General features: G+C 35.8%; 1 protein-coding gene across 6 annotated transcripts in view; it reads right to left on the bottom strand.

Moving 5' to 3' along the window:
• Positions 1-26,476, bottom strand: part of DIAPH2 (diaphanous related formin 2) — a 212,389-nt gene that overhangs the window by 4,535 nt on the left and 181,378 nt on the right. Inside the window, exon 28 of one of the 6 annotated variants that reach the window (XM_065077868.1) lies at positions 7-26,476. This exon is cut by the window's right edge and continues 23,489 nt beyond it. The exons of the other annotated variants lie outside the window; for them this stretch is intronic. The gene's annotated coding sequence lies outside the window, so the exon portion shown is untranslated. Of the gene's footprint in view, positions 1-6 lie in introns of those variants that run through there. 6 annotated transcript variants of the gene reach the window in all.

Raw genomic sequence — 26,476 nt, 5'->3', positions numbered from 1 at the left:
TAACACAAAGAGAGAAAAAACAAATCACCGTAAGATTTGAAACACGGGTAATGCAATGTCAAGAGGTTTTCAAACAGTCCTGAAAATAATTTCAAATGATATGTAAATAAGGAACTAGGAGACTGGATCAGAGAAGTTTCACACTGCAGCTGCCAGACTGAGTTCAAGAGTTCTGCAATCAGCAATAAATTACTTTCTTGATCAGAGAAGCTGAGTGATAAAAGCATTAGGAGAATCCTGAAACACAGTCCCCTCGGAAACAGCACAAAATAACTAAAATTCTGGGCAAAATCTTACTTTATAAACAACTTATGCACAGAATATCCGGAAAAATATATTTCATGAGAATGCACTGACCAGTGTGGTGGTGAAAAGCCTAGTAAATGTCACGAGTATAAAAGTGTTAACATTGTTCACTATAATTTAGTACAGAGTAAAAATTAGAACAGTTAAATCATCCCCTTCCTAAGCATTTCCTGATTGTGCAATGTGAACAACTTCTAGTATAAAATATTACACAGCAATTATTGCAATGAATAATAAATATGTCTCTATCACAGGAAAACAATCATGAAGTACCAGCCAGTTTCCTAAATGCCTTTAAAATAAAATTTTAAAGCGATGAATATACGCATTCACACATACAAAAGAAGCGGAAAACTAACCTGCATTTAGTTTTGTGAAGGTTTTGATCTTTCTTTTTTTAAAATATGGTCCTGCCACTTGGTTATTGTTGGGGTTTTTTTCATTTTTATTCTTTTTTTTAATGACTCTTTGCTTTGGACCTGGTCTCTTCTATTCTCTCCTGTCACGTTCAGGTTGCTGTTCTTTGTTTGCATGACTACAGTATCTACACTGCTGCAGCATCAGGGTGTCTCAGTCTATGGCTGGAACTCCTATATAGTACCGGAGCATTTTAAAACAACAGCCATTTCAGAAGCAAAAAGTCTGACAGGCAAACTGCAGGCAAGCAGTCTTTTTCAGCTTTTTTCCAAATGAGCCATTTTAGCTCTATCTGTTTCCCCAGCATAGCAGACTATAACAGCATGTGTTACTGGTACTGCTGGACAGAGTCCTAAACTTGGGTCAAGGCAGAAGGTTCAAGAATAAAGCATGAGACCTCAGCAGGTCTGATGGTAGAAACATATTCTTTGGAAAAGCTACTAACCAAATCACTGTGTTGCAGAGACTGGTGAAAAGGCTGGAACAAAGACCAATCTGGGGTCTCATCAATGTATTATATATAAATATTTAAAGGGAGGGTGCAAAGTGACCACAGCCGGGGTCTTTTCATTGGTGTCTGGTTAGAGGACCTGACACAACCGGCACAAACTGCCCGGGGAGGTTGTGGAGTGTCCATCCTTAGAGATATTCAAAACCTGTCTAGGCACAGCCCTGGGCAATCAGCTCCAGGTGGCCCCGCTTGAGCAGGGGGTACACAAGATGATCCCCGGAGGTCTCTTCCAACCTCAATAATTTTGTGATTCTCTTCTAAGCCAAAAAAGCCAGAAATAGTTCAAGCTCATCAAATAAGGGTCTGGAGAAGACAAAGAAAGTCATCTCTGGGATCTGTTTCTGGTCAGAGAAGACAGGATGCCTGTGGAGACTGCACAGACTGCAAAATCAGCCTTCCTTTTCCCTGTTCAATGAAAGTGTCTCCAATGCTATAGGGAATTAATGGCTCCTTTAGCAAGATTATTAGTTCTTTTTATAGTTCTGCCTTGCCTCCTTTACCTAATGAATCTATCCATGCATAAAGTATTCAAATTACCCTAAGTCAATCTGTTTTGCATGGGAATAAATCTCTACATGAGTTGCAATGTCACTAGGCACTGGAAATTAACGCACAAAAATGTTGTCTAAAACCCAAGACGGAGAGTTGTCAACTCCAACGTGCTGCTGTTCCTCTCTAACAGTGAATAGTAAAGAGTCTAGTGATAGCTGCTCTCAGTGGGGAGAAGTGCCTTCACCAATAGACTTCTTGATAAAATTTCAAGATGCCTACTGTACAAGTTAAAAATAGATTAAGAGCTGAATTGACCTTTTCTTGTAGCAGTGAAAGGTAGAGCAACAACGGATTAAAATGGAAAACAAAGCATGGTTTTATATCATAAAATAATCTTCAGCTTTTAGCTAGCTGGATCAAATTTATATGAAGTAAATATACAATTAAAGACTGAGAAATCAAATCAGTAGTTCCTTTTTAGTATTTCTAATACTGGGATGTAATTTTGACCATGCAAACTTTACACCTCCACTGGAAGAAATACATGCACTTTGTTATAATAGTAATTACTTGCTCAAGTCTTTTTGCACTCAACATAGTACTCAGGAATAAATAATATCTACAACATACAAGACATGTGAAGAGGTGCTTTCAATACATACACATCATTCACCACTGATGTAAAAAAACAAGCAAAACCACAATAAATAATATGCCACAAAGTCAACAACAAAAATCTGGACTGGTATTTTTAGACAATGTATTTTAATTTTATGGAATTCGACAACTTCACCCTTAAGACGTTTTCCCTTATGCTTTATATATATAAAGCATTAGAAATTACATTGGTAGGGGAGAGGAAAATATTTCTGAAAAAAAATACACTCTGCAAAATTTATTTTTCCTTTTTTAATGCTCCTTCATTAGTTCTATTATTAAAATAGAAGTCTCAATATCTGCAACAGATTTATTAACTCAGCAGCTTGTTATCAACATAAAACTCCGTTATATTAGGGGAAAAATAAATTATATTTTGCAGAACCGCATTACTAAGATTAAGTGACTTTTCCATTTCACTTTCCTCTTATCCACTCTTCCAGGTAGTAACTTTGTGCTCTCCTAATTATAAACCTTAGTTTTTATGAGCAATCAATGCTAGCAATAATATAGATGTTGTGCTATTGAACGGACTAGTCATGAGACTGTGATATCTGATAATAGAAAAAGACAGAGTCTACAAAAACATACCTCAAAGGTACTTGATTAGAATTTGTATTATCCTGTAAAAACCACCAAAAAAGTTTTATTCTGACATGTCTTACATTGAAATTGTAAATGTATTAGAAACTGCTACCTTGGGCTTGGCACCTTAGCTGACTACCTCCCCAGGATTAATTTTTTTTCCAGTGAGTTGAAGAATTAAGAGTGTTTCTTTGTGCCTTAGTTACAGCAGACAAATCAAGCACTAAAGTGATTTTGAAATCTTATTTCCATGAAGACGTTCCTAGAGTGCTCATCAGGAGACTACCTAAATTCCTCCCAAATGTAAATAACTGCAGCACCCCTAGATTAACATAAAAAACCCAACAACAGAACCACCAAACCGCACGAAACCAACAACCAAACATGACTGGTGCAGGTATTTACTTTTTGCCCTTTTCTAAAAACAAAAGGTTGAAACATTATTGTGTAGGCAGAAGACAAAGCATCTAAATGTAGTAATGTGGGCTAAAAAGAACGCTGGGGATTTCAGGAATGTGCACTACCAGAACCACCTGGTGTCCTTCAAAGACAGTGGTCACAAGACCTCCACACCTGAACACCATGTATTTTAAATAATGTCTTAAGTAATAGATGCTATGTTTATCATATTAATAAGAGCTTAAAATAGTGCCCAAATGTTGAATTTGGAAGATGAGCAGAATACAGCACTGCGTGCTCAGCTAGTGAATGCTGTGCTGGAGCACACACTAGAGGGCACAACCCCAGTGAGGAGAGCTCTGAAATGATCTTCTTCTCTTTTGCCCTCCTGACTAACCACCTCAAGATGAAAGAATTAACCTTCCCACAGCTGACAAGAATAAAAGGTGTTTAATGCTCAGAGAAGGAAGTTACCAGCTTGAGTTGACTTGAAAATGGCTATATGAAGGTAGAACACTCAGCAATGAATAAAATATTTAAAATTCCATGTTTTTGAAATAATGCAAAAGATGGAGAAATGCATGCTGTAAGGGAATTTGTATGACCTATACCTTTGGGAATCAATTAAAGCATTTACATAAAATATTTATCTATTCATTCATGTAAAATTTTCTTCACTGAGAAATCCTACAGAAACACATCTCGCTTTCATGAGCAACCCAAGAGAAAATACTCATACAGTCCCAGGTACTTTAGCAAGCACCACAAACATATATAACATGGAAAACAATCAGAAAAGCAAGATAATTTCCTATTAGCATGGAAAGATTACACAAAAAATGACTAAGCTTGTCATTTAAGAATGTTTTAAATGGAGAAACTGTCACAAGAGATGCAAGGAGCAAACACTACCTCTGTGATATTGATGACATCAATATTTCTCCTTTAGAAAAGGTGGAAATCTGAATTGCACTTTACAAATGTCATTTTTTTTCTGACAGAGAAAAATAGTGTCATTGATTAAAACTGGGACAAGCTAGAATAAATGTAAACCACTTTATAGCTTGGGTAGTATGTAGTTTCCTCATTGAGCCATCTCTGCATAGGGAAAACTGAAGCCAAGTTACAATGTCACTTATGTAACAGCGTATTACAATTGCTTTAAAGAGCAACCCATGACAAGAATTAACTTCATTATTTTTCTTTATTGACTGCCTGCACCTTCATCAGCTTAGCTTACCAACAATGAAAGGTAAATCTTTTTGGAAATTGGAATTGATAGAACGTAAGACAGAAGCAGAACTGGTATAGAGTAGAACAGCAGGGAAGCCCATCAATCTCCAGCACCTCTTTAACAGCTACAGCTGAACACACTGTTCTCCGTGTTGCCTGGCCTGTACCTGTGACATTATTAGAGAATACCAACTGAGAAATAAGCTACTCAAGGAAATTAAGAGCTTCAAAACTGTTGTGGGTGTCCAGAAGAAAATCCTTTTGAGAAATAGCACCTTGAGAGAAAATGGCTCTCCTGACCTCAATTCTGTTAAGATTCAGTCCATCTCAGTGAGATTTGATTTCAAATTGAGCTTTCAAAATGTGTGGCCTATGTAAAAAAATAGCAAAGAGGTAAAAATCAGTTATGAGAGAAATGCAACCAAAATAGTACCTCAGAAAGCACTCTCTGAAACAGGCAGCACTTTCCAAAAGCACATTATTGCAAATAGATGAAACAAGCAAATAAAACAGTTTTCTAACTGAGTTAGGGGAAATCATACAGTTATATGTTTTCCTTAAATCTTTTGCTGTGTTGAACACTCAACAGGCACCCTACACATGCCTGGCAAAATCTGAACCAGACCCTTTATAACCATCACACTGTGTCATTTTACATTCATTTGGATTTGATAATTTTGTAATCGAAAATGAGAAAAGATCAAGTGACAAGACATCCCTGTTCTCAGCTTTTTTTACTAAACAGAATGTCAAATTCTTGGCAATCAAACTTAAATGACAGACACAATGGTTATTTTAGCATCAATTTCAAAGAAAACATTGAGACTTCAAGCAAGCCATGTCACTGTGAAGGTCAAATTCTATACAGTCTGTTTTATTTTAGTTTAGGTCCAATCCCAGACTTTTATGTGAAAGCTGAGTCATAACCTGAGCATATACACAGTACATATTGTTATGATGGAGAAAAAGAAACTTAACCTTAGGCCAAAGAAACAGCAGGTGTTTTTCTTGGGGTGTGTAATTTTTGTTTGTTTGTACTTTTTGCTTGGTTATTTTTTTAAGCCCTCAAAACCAGATAGCACATAAAACCAGCCCAAACACATTAATTATAAAGGCATCACATGCTGATCTTTTAATATTTTAAAAATTATGTTATTGTCCTGGTTAGTGGGATCTTTACCAATATATTCACATGTAAGAAATGGTGTCGAAGAATAAGAAACTGTTTTAGAATAAGGAAGAAGAAAAAATAAAAGGGCCTGCGCAGCTATTAAGAAGATTTCTAGCATAGTAAGAAAAAGCATTCAAGAGAATTGTGATAGACTTAAAAGGACGTCTCTCAAGACTACATGGTTCCACCTCAGAAAAACATAGAAACACACACATCTCCTGAGCTATCTGCAAAAGTCACAAGTGCCAACATTTTCAGCATAACATAATAAGCCTTCAGGTAAGATAGATTTGTATGTAGATACGTACTCTGTTTCAAAATATTTGCATCAAAAGTGTTAGTCACTTAGATAACCCACAGTACCTTCATTTTAAGAAGGTTCCCGGACCAGCCTACATGCACAATTCCTCATTGACAAGATATGTAGATGTCTGGAATCTTTTTAACTTGCTAAATAAAAGCTTTTAATATCCAAAAGCACAGTAGTAGAGGGCCAGGTCTGAAAAATGAAGAGTTAAAGTAGTTAAGTCCTGACACAAAGGGGTTTCACTCAGATTAAAAGGGAACAAAGACACGTCTAATCTTCCTGCTGTCACTCAGACACAGCTTGCTGGGCACCATTAATTGTAGCCTTTGAGTCATATGAAAATGCAGAACATCAGTAGAAAAACTACTTATGTTCTATGTGTTATACCAAAAATGCTTTAAAAATGAATAATGTGAGAATTTTAAACGTTAAATGACATGTGTGATGACACTTAACCAGCTCACTGCAATCCAACTGTGACCACAGTCAATGGGAACACACTAAAAGTAACACTTTTGCAACCAAAATCTAGGAGGCGACTGTCTGTATCACAATTTCATTAAGGATATAAACACTTATCCTATTTAGAGCTGAAGAATATCTAATAAATTGAAGTATTTATAGAATAAAAATTGATTTATAAACCCTATTTTCAAGTGATCTGCTTAAAATAAAATTTACTATCGCTTACTCCAGCAAATAATAAACAAACAAGTAAAAAAACTAAAACACAAACACCCCCCCAAAAAGCCTCCAAAACCAAACCAACAAAACCTGATCTGTCTCAGGGAGTTAAGATTCCTCAAACCTTTAAATGATCTATTTAATATTTTAATTTGACTTTGCTTTCTTTGTTAATAGTATCACTTGGGATATGCACTGAAAGCTCTTTCAGAAGAGTTGCAATGGAAAAGCCTCAGTTTGAGACAAGACTTGCCTGCCTCAGGGGTTACAAGACAAATCAATCTATTTTTCTCCTTTCCTGCAAGGGTAATTGGCCTTTAAAATTTCAGAGGAAAATAGGCCTTCATGTCAGTACAATGCAGGCACATATACAGCCATTTTCCATTTATTTTTCAGCTTGAATTCTCAGCTGAGAACTAAACTTATAAAGGTGGGAAAATAAAAAGATGATGAAGAGGAACGATTGCATCAGTTCAAATCCTCTCCAATAACAACCAGCGCTGTGACCAGCATTTGAGTCTGGAATTCACTGAAACCTGCTATGAATAGCTGTCATTTCTCTAGTCGGTATTTTTTTACTCTTGTTTGTGATGAAATTTGCTTGAATTTTTGTGACAATCTGTGCCACAGACATTCAATGCAGATTTGTCACAGAATTTAGTTAAACTGAGAAGTTATAATTATTGTTTCATTTGTTACACAATCTCACAAAACAATGCTGATTTTTACCTTATGAAATTGCGTTTTTCAAGGAGCAATGGCTATGAGTATGTCCGCAATCCTTATGCTGTGCTACACACACAACCATTTATAAACTCAGAGTTTCAGACTTAGAACACTGTTAAATTGTACACAGTAAATTCTAACCTGGCTAATAAATTGTTTCAAAGCAGTGAAACTCAGATGGTAGCCTTCGTATTTTTCCTGATTGCTATTAAATGCGATTTGTAAGGCATTACTCATATCATACCTCTAGTATGAAATTCTCATGCGAAAATATTTTCCAGTGCATAAAGATGAGTCATCAGCTAAACTACAACTGATACACAAACACAACGACAACAACAAAGTCGAAAAAAGTCAAAACAACTTAGTCTTTTTAAAAAGAGTACTAAAATTCCCTTGAAACAGAGTATTTAGTGTACCACTAAACCTTTAATATGAACTTGCTCGCTGGGACTGTGTATACAGGTGTAAAGCAATTATTAGATTTGATATCTGAATGAACTCAGGTTCCCATTAGAGCTTGAATGCTTCAGTGACCCATTTTCCTTCCAATGCTCCCAGACCTGATCAAATTAATTATTCCGACTAGTGAAATATTTAAGACATGAACATATGATTTGTTTCAAACTAAATGAGACAACTGAAAGTACCTCAAAATAACACACACAAAAAAGAACAAGATGTGTGGTGTGATGTGTCAAATCCTGGAAGAAGGTCAGGTCTAAGTAACAGTAGTAAAGAAACAGAAAGATAGACTCACTGCAATAAAACAACATTTATTCAGATATTTTCCCTTGAACTTCTAATTTGTAACCTTTATTGCAACTCATGTACAGCACAAAAGATATATCTCTTGAATCAGAGGGTGAAACAAATTGCAGTAAATAAACTAGGTCTGCTTCAGTAAGGAAAAAGCTCAAACCTCAAAACACAGAAAATGTCTCTCTCCTTTCATGGCTACACACACACTATTAGCAGTTCTCCAAAAGTAAAATTAGATCCTCTGATAAAACCCCTTCCGTGTCAGAGAGGACAGACTTGCTGAAAGATGTGTTTACCTATTTCAATTGTACCTACTATTTTACTGTTAAGGAAAAGTGTGTAATATTGCAAAAATATGTATCCACATTTTGAACAGATTTGGTCTGATGTTAATAAACCATCCTCTTCGTAAATAATGTAATTTAAAATGGCTTCCAAAATGTCCTATTCCCAGCTCCCCTATTAACACTACTGCTCTTACAATGTGTATTTGTTTTGAAAGTAAGTTGACTGTAAGGTTACGAACAGGACAAAGAAATAAAGACAGTAATAGGTTCTGAACTTCAAGTACACAAGCAGCCATGAAGTTAGCATCTTTTCATCGGAATGCATTTGTCCTTAAAACGAATCAAACTGACATCAAAGTGGTCCCCTTGCCCCTTGCCTCCTTTCACTAATGATACGTAATGGCTGCTGAGCCTGCAATAAACATGTTTATGTCCAGCTAGATTGCCATCATTTTACAATCTAATCTGATACTTTTAAGAAAGAAGAAAGTCACGAGAGACCAGCACCAGCTTGTGCTGAAGGCATTTCTTGACATCAGCCTTCACTTCGCACTTCAAATGGAAGTATTCGATTTGACAAAACATACAGAAAGTCAAGAGAAAAGGCTCTTCACCTCTTCTCCAAAACTGCCTGATAGAAGTCAATACCAATTCCTTTACAAAGTTACAATCAAAACCTACCAGATGAAAGTCAAAGGCGAAGCTTTCTAGCTATTTCTTACAATATTTTATTAAAGAGTGTCATAGGAACGCACTGGCCTCGGTAAGATCACCCCATTCCATGCTCAGTTTTATCTGTTAGCAGTTTAAATACTGGAAGTTACATCTCCCATGCACAGATGTTTTCTTCTTTGCATAGAATATGAAAGTGATGATTTCAAAGACAGGGGAAAAGGAGAAAGCTCTCTTTTCCATACAGGAATTTATTTCAGAACAGGAGTTAAATAACTCTCCTGAAAAGCAAGTATTTTCTGCTGTTTCATGTAAACTGGCTACCATAGTTTTTTCTCCACATCCCAAGAACTGACAGCCCTTGTCAAAAGCAAACAATTTTCCCTGTAGCCTGCAGAAGTCTGGCTCCTGTATTTTTTATGTATCAGAAACAAATTCCCTTTATATATATAAAAAACCCATTCTGCAATAACTTGTCGTCTACATGTAAAATGAAATATTTTAAATAATACAATAAAGGCAGACTATCTATAATTATTTTTTGATTAAATAAAATATCAGCATTTTTTATTCATGGCTAGGTTAACATTTACAATTCAGCATTTTGCAATATTTAAATGGAATTGAATATGCTATGAGAAAACTTAAAACTACATCACTCTTATATGACCGGCTGGCACAGGCTGCAGTCTTCCATGCCCATCTGCACCTTCATCACATAACATTAAAGAAAAACTCCTGTCTGAGCCTGGCAAGATGATTTCATCACTACCTGTTACTTCAACACACCCCAAGTGCGAATAACTAGATACTGTATGTGACTTTTACTATAAATTAGCTGTAACGAAGGCATATGCAGGTTATGTGCATGTGAAATGGTTGCTTATTAAAAGAATTAATATAAGAAAGTAATTTAGATTCTACGTGACAGACTCTGAGGTACAGTTTAATAACATTTAGGAACTTAGGAGTTTAATTTCTTTCTTGACTGAGCACAGACAGCTCCCTTATGATTTAACCTGAGACCTCAGTGCTCACGTAAGGCAGAATTTGACCCTTTATGTTCACATAAAGAAAAAAACTACAGAAGCAGTTAATACTGTGAGAGAGCTCAACATAGTGTCTATTTATTATTTTATTTATTATTTATTATTTTTACTACTTGTATCTGAGGAGTGTCATTTTCTAAGGTTTCCTGTTCTATTTCACTCACAACTCAGGCCAGTAGAAACCCCAATCCTGATCTATTTTGCTTGCAAAATCTGCCAGCATATCCCTTCCCCATCAACGTGGTTCCTTCTGACGTATAGCGAGGAGCTCAGAGGAATAAGGGCAGGGGGAGCCCGTCATTACAGCACCACACCTGTGACTGGGATGGTCCCTAAGGCCCTACTGATATGTGGGGACTGCCTTAGAAGCCCTTTTGCAAAAACTAACATGCCAACGATGCATAATTACAAACCTTTCCTTTACTAAACAATGACCTATCACAGTGCTGATAGACTGTTTTATGGGGGGGCCCTAAAAAGTTGTTATAATCTATATTAAAAGCAAGACCAGGTCTGGTTTGACAGACACTAAAGAATACATCCTATTTAGTAACAAGAATATGTAACAAGTTTGCGATGCAAGTTCTAGAAGCATTAAATAACAATATCACTTGACTTTAAAGAAAAATTAACAACATAGACCTAAAAAGAAGTTAAGCTCTTCTAACTGACTGAGATTCCTTCAGCCCGCTATTTCTACCAAGAATGCTCTTGAGGTCACCAATTAACAGATGATACCTTGTTACAACTCACAAGTGTTGCACTCTTTGGACAAATGTCAAAAATGAAACACTAATTTGCATCTTTCAACCTCTCAATAGCAGAGTTTTAAACTGTTAGGAAATTACCAAGCAATGTCAAGGTTCACAATGACAGTCATTGTTTTTTCAGGTAGTGATAAAAATTAGTTTTGCTTACAAATCTTTTGAAATATTTTGTTAAATGTTTGTATGCTGACTTTTAGTTGAAATTAACTTACGCTACAATTCAAAGCTAGGTAACAGATGAACAAGTTAAACAAGAAGTATTTTTCCATGAGATTTTAACTATTATTTTGGTTCAAAAATAGTTAATGCCAACACTCATAATATGAATAAAAACATGTTTACATACATGAACGCTAAGAAAGCAAAATTATTTTAATGTGCTGACTACACCAGAAAATTAGTCTCTCATAACTTCAGGCAAGACCACCTTCATTTAAATAATACACTCATCCAAAAAGTTTCTGGCAATAGTCTACAGCCTGTTTTCCTGGAGATCTTATTTAAACAGACTCCTCCCTGCCCCTTTTACCATTATACAAGTTTATCAGGTCACCTAATCTTAATTAAGATAATACAGAACTGCTGTTCATGGACACCTACCTGGTTGCTGACTTCTGCCATGCAGTCTGGCTTCTCTAAGGCTTTACTGCCCCTCTTGCTCTCTGAAGAACTCCAGCTATACTGTGTTGGAAAAATATCATACACTTCTCCAGTTGCACTAAGCAGTGAGAACTGCTGTTCTCTGCTTTCAAGTCTCACTTGCTTCCTACATTGTTTCTGAAAGTTAAACCCCTTCATATAAATTGTTCACAATCCATCCTGTATTCTATGACTTCATTGTCAGTTATTAATTTCCTTAATACATTATCTATCAGTTATTCTTCCCAGACATACTAAACCTACACTACGTTAAAATTCTCTTTAAGATAACACCAATACCATACTCCAATTTCTGCACTGATAATGAGTTGCATATTTAAATATGAACAGGAACTGAGAACTACTGAGCAGATTTATTCAGGGAAGGAATCGAAAATCATCAGTACTTTCTCAACTGTTGCCCAAGCTAGATACCACAAATTCTAGGTAACATAGATAGCCATAAGGAACCCTGTACTTCACCTTTTTGTTCAGCTAATAAACTCACTAGATGCTTTTCTCATTTATTTATGTTTTTATCAGCAAGAATCTGTAGCACATGATACAACAAAGGACTGGTTAAATATGTTCCCCCACCTGATCACATTACAGAAGAACATACTTTCTTGGTTCCAGCAGTGATGAAGACAGAAAAAAAAAGGGGGGGGGGGAGGGGGGAAGAGTATCTCAAATGCTTTTCCTTCCTCTATGAGCAGGAGTGACAAGGTAAGCCTCACTGCTCTTCCTGCTTGCTTCAAGCTCCTCTCCCATTCTCAGCCTTTTTCATCTCAGAATATACAACATAACTATTACACCAACTCTTGAAAACTTTTTGGAGTCTTCCATCAACTTTCTCACACTGATCCCACTCTATCCATACATCTGGTTTTGCTTTAATTTGTAGGTGAATCAGCTTCACTTTTACCTGCTTTTCCCCTCTAAGTATTTTCAGAACATGGTTATACAGCCTTGCTTCCAAAAATTTTGATTGGTACCCACAACATTAGGTAAGCATCACACCATTCCCCTGCTACTCTGTATCTTCAAAGAAAAAGAGACAGTCACTCAGTCTTTCTATCTATCCTGATGCAGTGGCACGAGAACAGCCCATAGCTCATGCAATGTGTGTGAATGTAAAGCTTGAATAAATATATTTATAGTAACTTGGGCTGGATGGAAAGCAGTAATGACACCTTATACAAAGATGCTTAGGAAGGTTTTGGAATTTAAATTCTGCTCTTGGCCCTTTTCCAGACTGAAGCAACAGAAGGGAAGGGGAGGGCAAGGGTAGCCTGGCTGGGTATGAGGCAGCAGAAGAGGCAAGAACAGGTCACTGCTGAGATTGCAGAAAAATGAGCAAGTCATTCAGGGACAAACTTTGGCCTTAAGCATCTTCCAAACACACAGGACTTGATTGCTAATAAGGATAAAAGTTGTTAGGTAATCTTTACTGTCACATGGAATAGAACTTAGAATCCCATGTCTCCTCTTAGATGTCTTCTAGCCTTCAAAGTAATTTTTATGCCACAAAAGAAACATTATTTTTCTTTTCAACTTTTTTTTTCCCCTTTTAGAAACCTAGTTTACAGTACCACTCCCAAACTAGGTTTCCCAAACAAACAAGCAAATTATGAATTTTGGTGGAAGTGAAGAAAGCCAGGAGCCTCGGTCTGGAGTGGGAGAGAATAGAAACCTATACAGATTTTGCTGCCAGATAAAGTGATTAGAAAAATACATCCTTAATGCCACCAAAATAACATTAATCCATCAGTTTGTTTTTTTTTTTTTCCCAAAGCTGGCAATGTCCTTTAGAATTATGTTTTGCTGTATGCAAACAGTTTTAACTACAAGCTCCTTCAATTCCATTTGAGGGAATATTTTTTCATGCTTGAACTAGTTTCATCTTTACAAATAACAAAGTGTTAGTGTGTTAACAGTTTACACCTATTTGCAATTCACTAGACAGTGCAGCCTTTTAGCCACCACCCACCTGTTCCATGCATTTCCTTTTCATTTCTAAAGCCAAAGCAACAAAAATCATGAACAGCTTGTCCATTGTCCACCAGAAGCAGAGTGAATCAGATTTCAAACACACAATGCAAAGTCTGTTTTGTTGAATTAAACTTCTGATCAAAAGACACATTATCTTTTTTGTTTGTATTCTCTTTAACTAGATGTTCTACACAGCACTCTCTACAAAACAGGACTGAGACTTTGCTGAACACTGATGATAATTCTTGATATCCAAGTGCTTCTCTTGCACTAGATACTCAAGGAGGCGATGTGAACTTAAAGAACAAATGATATTTTGAGGCTCTGAAACTACCTTATCACCTGTTTATGTTGAATGAAAAAATCAATTAGCAAACTTCCCATGTTTTCTAATGTAATATTTAAATTAAAAATAGCAAAAGAAACCAATAGTAGACAAAAGACAGCCTAAATTTCAGCTTAACAACCTGACTTGCAAGTTAGCCAGGCTTTGGATAGAGAAAGTCAACTCCACAGATGTAGGGATGAGAACCTTAAAAAACATTCTTTTTAATTTTTGTGAAATTCATATCTGTGATTCTGGAATATTCTACACTGCAGAAATGGAAAAGCAAACTACAAATGAATTATTTTCAAAATCTTTAATACACAATTTGGTGCAAAGATTTTTCTCACTAGGTATGCAAATCTTGCCACTTGTATTCCAAAGGTACTACTAACTGCAGTTTAAGGCAAATATGTATTTCATAAAACAGCATGCTTGCAAAGGGCCAAAAATAATATCTACAATACAGAAGGGGAAGAAAAATCAATGAGGACGATAACTGCTCTGAAGTATGTGTTTTCATATCCCCTTTTTACATTTTTGACAAGAATGCATTTAAATGCTCTTTGAACAGCACAGATGTAGAAACTGTAAAAAAGAGTCCAAGTGCTAACTGCAATTTGATACATTGTGTTTGTTTTGACTTAGAGTTCAAAAACAAGCCTTATGTACTTCAAGTCCAGCCCAGTGTGACACAGCCGTAATGTCTAGAAAGTCCAGGGGAAAGAATTAGTAAAATGTCACAATACCTTCAGGGTACAGTAGATCCTTAAGATAGGTAATGATTCAAGAGTTTAAACAGGAAAAGTACAGCAGGGTGCCTTGAAAAAAAACCCACACCAGGCTGAAAGGTCTAGTAACTTCAGTTTAATGATGAGCAAACTGAAAGGTCACTCTGCATCGTGATCAGCGTATGTTCAGTCACAGCTGTTTGATGTGACTGATGCAATTGCCTGGCAGTCCAGCAAAAGGACTATGAAAACTTTTCAAGTCACAAATTGCCTCTCAAAAAAAAACCCCAAATCATCCCCTTTTCTTCTCTGATATCCCATACAGATGATTACAAGACTGTTCACAGAAGGCACCTTAAATAAAAATGCCTTAATTGCTTTGAAGAAACTATTTATTATTTCATTCAATATGCAAAGTCTCACTAGAAAAAAATATATAATAGTTAATCTAAATAACTGATATCCAAGACTTCTGATTTTTATTTACAACATAGGTAATGACTACCTGTACAATGTCTGGAAATTCATATGCTTTATAATAAACTAGTAAAAGTTATCATCATCTATGTTACTGTTCACATGTAGTCTTTTAACTAATGATCAACATATGAAAACAATTATGATTTTGAAGTTTAAAGACACTATGAGCAAATCACTTTCAAACTAGTTGTAAATTTTCATTCTTCCTTAAGAATGCTCTCATAGTAGGCCATTCAAAAAAACTTTGCCATATGAAATTTGAATAAAAAAAATACAGGTCTGAAAATGTTCTCAAAAAATCCTAAAAATAACACTCAAATGAAATTACAATAAACTGACTAAATGAAGACCCAAACCTATTTTTCTTCAAAAAAACACTGAAATGGACTAATGAACAATTTTAAATACTTTTCCCAAAACATTTTTGAAAAGGATAAGTCAACTTTAGGTATCTTTAAAAAATACAAGGTCAAATACAGAGTCAGTATTTAAGCACACTGCTTAGCCCCAGATATTCTGGATCTAATCCTAGTAGTTTGGTCAGTGGTTAAGCTGTCTTTCCTTCTTTTACTCAGAAAATTGCTTAATCATCCAGTCTGGCTTCATGCAATTAAAGATCTCCCCACCTATAGTTGACAACTGATGTAACTAAACATTAAGTCTTATTCTACAGGATTTAAATTTTATCTATAATACTAATATTGATCATATTCAAATAATACACTAAAATAATTTATTCTTACACCTCCAATCCCCTGCCTTTGCAATACCTTTTGTACAAAAAGCCAAATTAATTTGTACCACACAGCCTTTATATTTCTTCCTTATGAAAGGATGAAAATTCAATTTGCTTTTTCTTTCAGATGATCTGTGAGATGACTGTTCACATGAACTATAAGGAGGCTGAAGGAGTTGGGCTTGTTTGCTCTTGTGCAGAGAAGGGCCAAGGAGGGATCTGCAGCTGCCTGAAGGCGCATCACAAAACCTGAGTCAAATGCTTCTTGGTCACGGCAGAATGTAAAGCAAGAGACAGCAGTCCAAACCTGCAGCTTAAATGTTAGGAAAAAGATTTCCACACTAGTAACGCAGGGCAACACTAAAATGGGTTACCCAGGAGGTTCTACAGGTTTTTAGGACTTGGTTTGACAAATCACAGTTGATTCCTTCTAGTGTGGTGATATTCCTGCTTCAAGCAGGAAGCTGCACTAGATGATTTCCAAAAGCCCTTCCAAACCTTTCTCACACCCTATCAACTCCCCAACTCTTGGCAAGCACATTTCAGGGCTTCAGAAATAAGTATTAACAGCAGTTATTTTTGGCTTGTCATTAGTATTTTCATCCACACTCTTAGCAGTTCTAAATGCCAAGGCTCTGGTTGCAGAAATATTTTTCAAATAGGAAAAGGGGGTTTTGCCAATTTATCTTTTCTAATCTGTTCAAAGCTTAAGCCAGAACTCTTCAGTGAAGCTTCTTCCTAACTAGCTGTACATAATTAAAATAAATTAACATCTATTATTTAGCTTCGTTCTTAAAATAGTTAACATATGCCTACAGGCTAAAGCATATATTGCAAAAATAAACAAAAGTTAGAGATAGGGGATCTTCACTGCTCTCAGAGGACTCAGTGATAAGATATGGTAGAACTAGGACTCCTGCTGCCTGATGAATTCCTGACTGCACAAAACTATCCGTAATGGTTCGCAATTTAATAGATGTAAAATATTGCTACTAACTTATTCATAACTACAACAGCCATAGTTAGGTACAACTCCACACCGGTGTTGCGGAGCAGGTGCATCCCTCAGCGAGGTTCCCTACTCATTCCATTTGAGGCACCCAGTAGAGCATAAGCCAGGTCACTTCTGGCTTGTGTCTCTGGGTTTCTGTTCATATTGCCCAGAGGAACACTACGCATCCAGATGCAGATGCAATGAACACATGGACCAAGACTCTTGAATATGTCATCAAACATCTGTCCATGCCACAGACAGCCCAAGGGACTCGAGTCAGGGCTGCAGTGGGGAGAACAGCCTCCCTGGATTAGGTAAAAGTAAAGAAAGAAGCAGCTCCTGAGATTGTCTCCCAACACCTTGCACTAAAAGCCCAGCAAGGAAGCTGTGCAGGGGTAATAACGGAAGGCAGGAAAAAAGTGGAAGACTGAGAAATCTTAGTTATCCTTCCTTAATTTAATTATGCCTCAATTTCTGATGTATTTGACCAACAAAACAAAATACTGACAGAATCTGCTCTAACAGCAAATAAGAATATACCAAGAAGAACAGCAACTTTTCACAAATTCTTGAGATGCCACTGAGATTTCTATATGTTGCATACCACAGGAAAAATGACACGTAACTGAGAAAAGTCAGCATGGGAAACAGAAGGAAATTAAGAAGTAAAAAGAAACCAAAGGAAAAAAAATACAGCACTGACTTGTCTGTGAAACACCAAGAGAAAACAGATTTCTGCTATGTGAAACCTGTACAGGGTGTTGGTGTGGTGGGGTTTTTTGGTGACACTTTTTTTGGTTACTTTTTATGGCCTTATTATAGCGAAGACTGTATCTGTAAGGACAGGATTGATTGACAGATGGCTCTCTAGTCTACATGGTCTGAAAACATGAAGCACAAGTAATTTCAGCTTTACTTCACTGTAAATATGTGACATATGCTAACCTTATAGGGCAGTTTCCAGGATCTGGTAAATTATTTTGCCTAAAACTGTTGTAATAATCTTTTCGATTCTGCTTTCAGTTGTTGTATAACTTTCAGTCACCACTGAAAACTGCATCTGCAAAGAAAACCCTTGTTTACAGTAGAATTATGTCTGAAACAGAACTGAAGACAGGAATTACCAAAAGGTACAAAAGAGTAATATGCTGTCATCTGATATGCCCACAAAGTTTGAATATACATGGATGTCAAAACCCTAATGAGTCCTGCCTGGAATGCAAACGAACTGATCTGAGGTGAAACTACATCAAATTGTCCTGCTCCCACACAAACAATATTTGTCTATTGAGATTTTGTGCCCTTTATCTGAAAGGCATAACAGAAAAAAAGTCATGAAACTAACAAAACATTATTAAAAATAGCTTTTGTTCTGGAAAGTATAAATATTATTTTAAATAGAAAGCCTATGCATTATCAGCAGGAAAGCAAAATGAGCTATATAAGCTAACTTTTATAACAGTAAACCAGCATGGTTTCAACCTTTTGACTAAACACATTCCTGCAGCTTCTAGTAAACCTGCTTGTTATCATGTGTACTATATATGTACATTTACAATGTATGCAATATATTTTATGTATAGAGATAGGACATTAAGTGGGGTGTAGCAGCACACACAAGTTAAATAAAGAGAAGAAAGAAAGCAGAGAATAAAACTACCTCTTGTAAAGCCATGATCCATGGGGGGTGACCACACTGTGTCAACAAGAGCAGTCTGGCCTGTCGCTACAAGAGACTATAAGGTGCAGGGACAACATGGCTCTATATTCATTGATACTTAGACATAAAAGTACATAAAACGTGAAACTGAATATGAAAATCTCTTAAATGTTTGCAGCTTAATTGTTTTTTTCTCTCAGAGGTTCTTGTGATTGAGGAGTTAAAATGTATCTACTCAACCAAAATATTGTCATAGATAATAAGAAACACTGGATCTATAGTTACGTGGCTGTTCCTTGTGAGGTAGTGTTAGAATATGAAAGTAAATCCTTTATCTTTCCTTTAAAATAAAGTTGACGAATTCAATTCAATCAGAAACCAACTTTTATTTTATTCTACTGAATATATTTTAAACTTTAACATAGCATTATATTTGATCTACACATAGGACTACATAAGTTCTTTATTAGAACTCGTATGAAAAGATGTTCTAAAGACAGGACACCCAAACAGCAATCCCAACAGAAATCATGTGCATTTTTAACCCAGCTGAGGGGGAGGAGGTGGAAAAAGATGCAAAGAAGGATTTATTAATTGAATTTATTTTTTATCTACCAGTCAGCCTAGAGTTGAGACATGAATAACTGATTTAACACTGGAATGGTATTCAAATATTTGACTCCAATCCCCTATTGCTTCTAAATTAACTCAGAAGTCAAGATTATTAATTCTTCCTGACAGAAAATCAAGATTTAATGATCATCTGATAACCCTCAGGAATTAAAAAGTAAACTTAGATGATAATTCAGACAAAATAAAATGATTTTACATATATAAGAAAAACATCACACAGAATGCCCATTTAGGCATTTCCTTTGGGGCAGTAAGTAATTTTAAGAAAATACAAAGCAAAAAAGTGTGCTTCAGTATGTACAGTAAAATGTTTATGAGCAAAAAGGGCACCTTTAGTGATATCTGCGGCCCTTTTACCATGCTACTCTCTGGTTAGATAAAACAGACAAGTAGAATCCCTCAAACACACCTTCAAAAGAGCCTGTAATAGGAAAATGTATGAAAGAATTTTAACCCAACGACCTTGTTGTGATAATAATACTTACTTTAAGACAACATCACTTCAAGATCAAGCTGTCCATTCACCAAGGCAAATGAGGCCAAAATAGTGACAATAATGTGCTTCGTACAGCTTTATAGAGAAACTGATTTCAAGTTAATAAAAAATGATGTGCCATGGTTTTTAGGTTAATTTTTAGCTTTCAGATCGTGTCTGCAGGGAAGTAGAAAAAGTGTGAAAAATGGAGCTGGAGAAACTGAACAGCCTGTACATTTTTTTTTTTACCACAGAGCTCTCTTTGCCAGCAGAAACAATTTAAAACTAAGTACAAGCCAATAATGATATATTTATATATGCCTATAATCATTTTTATTTTGTATATTGTTTAATATTTATACTTCAAAGCAATTAAAATTGTATCTCTCCAATGTAGGTGCATTGCCTTTCCTTGATGCAAAGTTAATATAAACACAAAAAATTCAACCAGGGCAGCATTCTGTCTCACTCAGAGTGAAATATCACACCAGAAATTCAGGAACCAAAGTAAGCTCTAAAGGCAGCTCCAGTATGTCCTGGCTATAACACAAAATCCTGACAGATGCTTTTCTGAAATCCTTTCATTGTATAAACTTGAAACAGTATTTAGAGGTTCCCACTAATCTGACCTGCAAAAAAAATTCTTGCTGATGCCCAGTCTATAATATTTGTTTTACCCTGACCATTTCAGCAATACATGTCAAATGGGCGAAAGGGGTGGGAGCCATGCCCCGCTCTGACATCGGGGTGTGTTTCAGGGAGGGAGACCAAAACAGCTGAGAAACGTCCCCTGATCTCAGGTATTAATATAAAAGTGGTTAAGAAATATTAATAGTTTGAATGAAAGCTACAGCAAAATCTCAGGTTTTCACCTTGCATAAAATCTGAAGACCTATCAATGTCGAATACAAACAAGCTTTCATAAAGCACGATTTGATTTTTACTTTTCCTTAGCATTTCTGCATAGCAATTGACAAAAAGGTTTGGAGACGTTCCTTACATCTGCAGAAATGATGGGTGAAAACGAAAGACAAGAACAGCATTTCCTTTTTCCTTACTGCAATTCTAACTCCTTTAGCATTTTTGCTCTGCCATCATGTATTTCACCTCAATGTAGTTTTATTTTTAACAGTGCATTGCTGATATTGGCAAAGGGCTTCCATGTATTTCCAGGACATTCACCAGCCACTGCATTTAATCATCTATATACAGTTCTTGATTTGTATACATCACTCGTATTACTTGGACTGCAGAATATGGACTGAGTTAAAGGTGAAAGCTTCTTTGAGTTGTCCTTCTAACTTTATATGACTTCTGGGTTCCCTAATGACACCATTCTTATCTTTAAAATCTACTTCTTTGCTATTTTAAACATAAAACTTAAAAGGCACACTGAAAAGTGCTGAATATCTTAAGCGGTATACGAGGAACCTGGGAGTTGCAGGAAGTAATTAACTCTCTTTTGCCTTCAAACCCCTCCCTTACTTTATCTTCCCATCCTGCTTTGTCAATTGGAAAAAGTATCTGGAGATACAATCTGGCTATTAAAGAGAGTGGAAGTAGGAAGCTTTAAAAGCAACCAAAGTAATGATAAAAACCAGTCACTCAGTACCTGCAACCAAAAAGAATGGCCAAGATAATTTATTGTTCAGTGCGTCAATGCCTTTATTCTTCACCCAAGGCTTAAAATAAAAGCAAGCAAAGCAAAATGAAAACTGTTTTTAAAATCCATTTGGTACTTTTTTTACTTAGGTTTTAGGTAGGTTTTTTGATCAGTATGAATTTTCAGAATTACATGCACTTGATCTAATCCTAACAGTTTCCCCTGAAACTTCTTCCTCCTGCCCCCATCTCCAAGCAATGCACTGAGCAATGGATTGAAACACAAACATAATTTGGAGAAGAAATTCCTACAAAAACTCATATAACAAAATGTTAATCAACAAACTCCCAACAGAAAATGCTTTAGACTGATAACCTGAACATATTTGCATACTAATCAAGTACCTCTTTAAGAATTACTAAAGCATAGATATACATATATTTATAATAAAGATCAGTATTGCTCTACCTACTGCATTTGTTAAGATTAAGGAGACAAATCCTGTCAGAAGTGTTTTAGAGAGGAAGGGCTGATAATACACATAATACAAAAAAAAAAAATTCAATGCCTGTGTTATATGACAGATTTCAGCAAAACCCACCACTTTCCATGCCTGTGTTTAGCCATAAATTTCCTTGGTCATTTTGGCAGTGAAGTTCTTGCTACTTTTCTCTATAAATTCCTCAGTCTCCAAAGCACTTTATTTGCACACGAATCTACAATATGTAATTATTTTATTTGAAGAGCTTTCCTCTAGGATATCTGAACAATTGGAATGCATATTCTATTCACAGCTGTCCAGTACAGATCGGTTCAACATAGAGTGTTGATATAAGGTGTGTGCATTTCCCTGAAGTTTCTATACATGGAAACTCAGCATTACATAAAGAAATATAAGTAAATGTTGTATTAAGTTATCTTTTCCCTTAGATGTAATGGGGCTGTGTGAGGCATTCATAGGGAAAGATACAAGAACACAACTGAGATGTAGGTTGCAATGAATATGTGAAATAGAGGTAACAAGGAACTAGCAGTGAATTCAGTCCATAAAAGTAACCAAATTTATGACCCTTTACATTCACAGAACCTGATTTCAGTAATGCTACGAGATGGTAACCTGAGTTCCCGGGAAAACAACATCAGCTGTAAGATTTAAGATAATTTTGACACTTTTAATACAGCTTCTTATACCATCAATGTGAGTGAGGAAAGACAGGTAAAAATATAAACATGGGAAGTGGCAAAGCATGCGGAAACAAATCTGAAAATATATAGGTCAGAGTGAACATGGAGAAAAAAAAGCAAATAAATGCAAGTAACAGAATAGTAATAGGGTACTCAATAGCAATACACAAGCATCATTCTGTCATCAAGGAATAACTTGGGTAATATTTTCCCTTCCTAAAGGGTAAATATCAGACATTAAAGTTATAGAGGGAACTGGATAAACTTAAACAAATATAGGAACCTTAATACAATATTTACTGAAAAGGAAAAGCAGACATTTTCTTGAAATATTAAAAAAAAAATGCTATTTCTCTTCTAAACTGTCTCTATATACAAACATTAATCTATAACAATCATGAAAAACATTTTTGGCTGGTAGCATATATCCCTCTTCTGTATCTTACATTTAAATTTGTATGAGGATTAAGGTTATGCCAGCCTTAAGTATTGGACGATGATGTTTTGCCTGCAAGCTACTTTCAAGTACATAATGTAACAGTTTTTTAAAATGTAAAAATATAGAGTTCATATGTTAAAAACTTCATGCAGCAAATCTAAGCTTTTATGCAGAAGCTGTTCTGCATAGATTCATGAGCCTTGGTAAGAGTTTGGACAAGAAGCTTCATATGAAAGATGCTTTAAAACTCTTTGATACCACCTTTCCTGTTGCAGCATATAAAACTTCATGTGCTTTAACTTAAAATTGTTAGCAGTTCATATCGAGACTCAGAAAATGAGCAGGAAAGAAGTTTTGATATTTATTGTACATTTTGGCAGCTGCTCAGGAGAGCAGTGATTAATCCACTCCCGTTCATCTCATGGGGATACAGGCAGAAGAACTCTTTTTTTTTCGGCATAAAGCATTAAGAGGATGTGTAGTGCTGTCTTTGTTGGGAACAGCTTGCCTTTCAGCTCTCTTAAAGCAGGAGAGCCACAGGCCTGCTCCTCAAGAGCTTTACACTTTGCAGGCCAAGCACTCGCTCGCCTCCCTCTGTTCCCCTCAAAGAGTTGTTGTCTGCAACTTTAAATGACAAAGTTGTAAAATAAAAAATAAAAAAGAATACAAACGCTGGCATTTGTGGAATTGATGTCATTGCTGTCTTCCCTGCAGTAAACAGAAGTGATAATGATAAACGATGCTAAAAATTATGCTGTTATGGTTTTAAATTAACGACACACACAAAGTTTCCCTTTAGATTAACATTCCCTAAAATATTAGACTCGTCCAAAAAATCCTAACTTCTTGAATATATTAAAATGCTTACCTCACACTACCTTCCTGTGTTAACTTCCTAGGAAAAAGCATTACTTCAAGAGGTTTACAAAATAGATTGCTGTACATGATAAGAAGAAATAAAAAAATTGAACTCCCTTTTCATTAGAAGGTTCTTTTCAATCTCAATGAGGAAGACAAAACTCTTTGTTTTGAAGATTGCCAATGAAAACTTTGAATAACTGTAACTCACACTAAGTCTTACCACAATATAGTCCCCAAATGCATTCCTTACAATTTCTTCATCGCATTTTAATTCCTATGCCCACCTGCTCCTCTGTTGCTGTTGACTGTGACAGCTGGCTTGTGTGGTCACAGTTTATAGGGACCCACGCACGACTGTTACTGAGCTTACACCAATCACACACCCACTCACACACCAGCAGCCCCAGATGTCAACGACCAATAGAGCAGGAACTTCACATTTCAGAAGTCATTAATAATTTATGAAAAATATGAAATTATTGAATCTATTATTTCTAGAAGATCTGTGACCAAATTTCAGATTCCTATATTTACAGCACTGTATGTACGTATACGCATGTAGACATATACATACAAAAGCAGAGTTGTGCGCACATAAACACACACATACAAACCTAACACACACTTTTTTGTTCTGCCAGGCATTATCTAATTGGTAAAAAGCTGATTTTATGCATATATCAGTACTAAATGATGCTGAAGTGGCTTTTTTCTCCTTCAGACTACAGGCATACACTTTATGTTTCTAATAGCAAATTATATTTGACATTTAATTTAAAAACCAAGTTACCCTAATCTAGGGCTCTACTACAAACAACACTGATAAAGCAATGAAGCTTTCTATAGGACAAATCCATTTTTTAAAATTTAAGATAATTTTAGTCACAAGTAATTGAAAATGTAATTTAGAAGGCATTACTTTACGTGGTTAATTACAGTTAGAACAGTTCAAAAAATGATGATCCAATAAAGTAATAATTTTCTCTCTGAAACATGGTATCAGAATAAATAAAATAATAAAATGCAAATTAATGAGTATTTGAATTATATTGGAAACATTAAATGTGTACCAATGCACAATCCAGTCCTGATGCTTAAGCTTTACACCTACAAACATGTTCCAGCAATTTATTAAAGTGCACTACCTCAACAAATCTACAAAACCTGTAACAGGCAGTTCTTATATCCTTAATTATCACAAGAACAAAATGGTTTTATTCAATTATGATCACGCAATGGGTCCACACCTCTTCTTAAGCTGAGAAGGATGTTATTTCCTAATGTCATCAGTTGCAGAACACAACTAAGCCAAGGCTTTATCTCAGTTCTATATGAACTTTGCACCTCTTTTTTTTCAAAAGGAAAAGAGAGGGCATGTGTTTAAACAAAATATCTGATTTAGAAAGATCATGAAAATTCTTTTTCAGCGATTGTGTCCAATCCATCTGCAGTTATTTAGCAGCAGAAGAATCTGTGACCTTATTCCTCTTTCATAAAGGGCACAGAAGCCAAATTAAGTCCTTGACCATGTTCCTGAAAAACAGAAGTCTGAACTAACCTAAAAATTTTTGTACCAGTTCCCAAAGTCTGTATCCTTATCTGTCTACGGCAGACTGGAAGGTTATCAGTATGTAGTTGATGCAATTAAAACCTTCTGAACAATTTTGTCTAAGCATCTTTAAAATAATTTAAGTGGTTTTACTACAGCTCTGTGGAAAAGAACAGTCATACATGAACCACATAAAAAAATTGCTGTCTTGAGCTACATGGCTAATTTTAAATTGCTAGTGTCACACCTGAAGGTAATTTTTCTATTTTGGTAAAGCAAGATGATTTACTCTGGCCTAAAGTATGGATTTTTCCTAATAATTTTAATTTCCTAGGGCACATATAATTTTAAACTCAGAATGTAATCTTCCCAAGGATGTGTGTCTCTGCAGAAAGACTGTAGTCTCCGTGTACACTCTAAAGGATTGTTTCATGATAGATTGTACCTGACAGTACTTAGCAAGAATGTCACGTATCACAAATATTGGCCAATAATGCGCAGTGCAAAGGCTGCAAATGTCAGTATAATATTAGAGGTACCACAAGACTAAACCACAGTATCAGAAACACTTGCAGAGACGCTGTCATGATACCATGCCTAGTGCACAGCAGTGCTTTCAAGATAAGTTTATTAGAATGTCTTTAAATACTTGGTTTTATAAAACGTAAATACCACGTTCCTGTCTATTTTCATTTGTACTTAACCCAGCAAGGGGATGTGAAAGTCAAGATGCCCGGGGGTTTTGCTATAGTAAGTCACCTTGACGACACCAGCACATTTCTGCTGAAAGCAGGAGCTGCACAGAACAGCCAAAGCACAGGGCTTGTCTTACATTGCATTCAGATCCATCTTTTTCACCTCTCCCTCCCAAAGGCCTTAAATACTTGATTTCAGAATTGTAATGGGTATTTCATTATGGTCACAATCATGTTTTACTTTAAAACAATTCTTTAAAGAATCAGACTATACTCGAAGTTGCATGAAAAAAGTCAGCCAGGGTATTTCAATTTGCTAATTTTGAGGCGTATACTTTTAAAATTAACACTATCTCAAAGACAACTTGTTGCCCTTTACATAATACAAATTCTGTTAGAATAAAATTACACGTAACACAGACCATTATAGCTTTATCTGTATGGAAATCACCTC

Source organism: Columba livia, chromosome 12, assembly GCF_036013475.1.
Source record: "Columba livia isolate bColLiv1 breed racing homer chromosome 12, bColLiv1.pat.W.v2, whole genome shotgun sequence".
NCBI classification, from domain to species: domain Eukaryota; kingdom Metazoa; phylum Chordata; class Aves; order Columbiformes; family Columbidae; genus Columba; species Columba livia.
The sequence above is the reverse complement of the archived record's forward strand: the minus strand, read 5'-3'. Positions and strand labels throughout refer to the sequence as shown.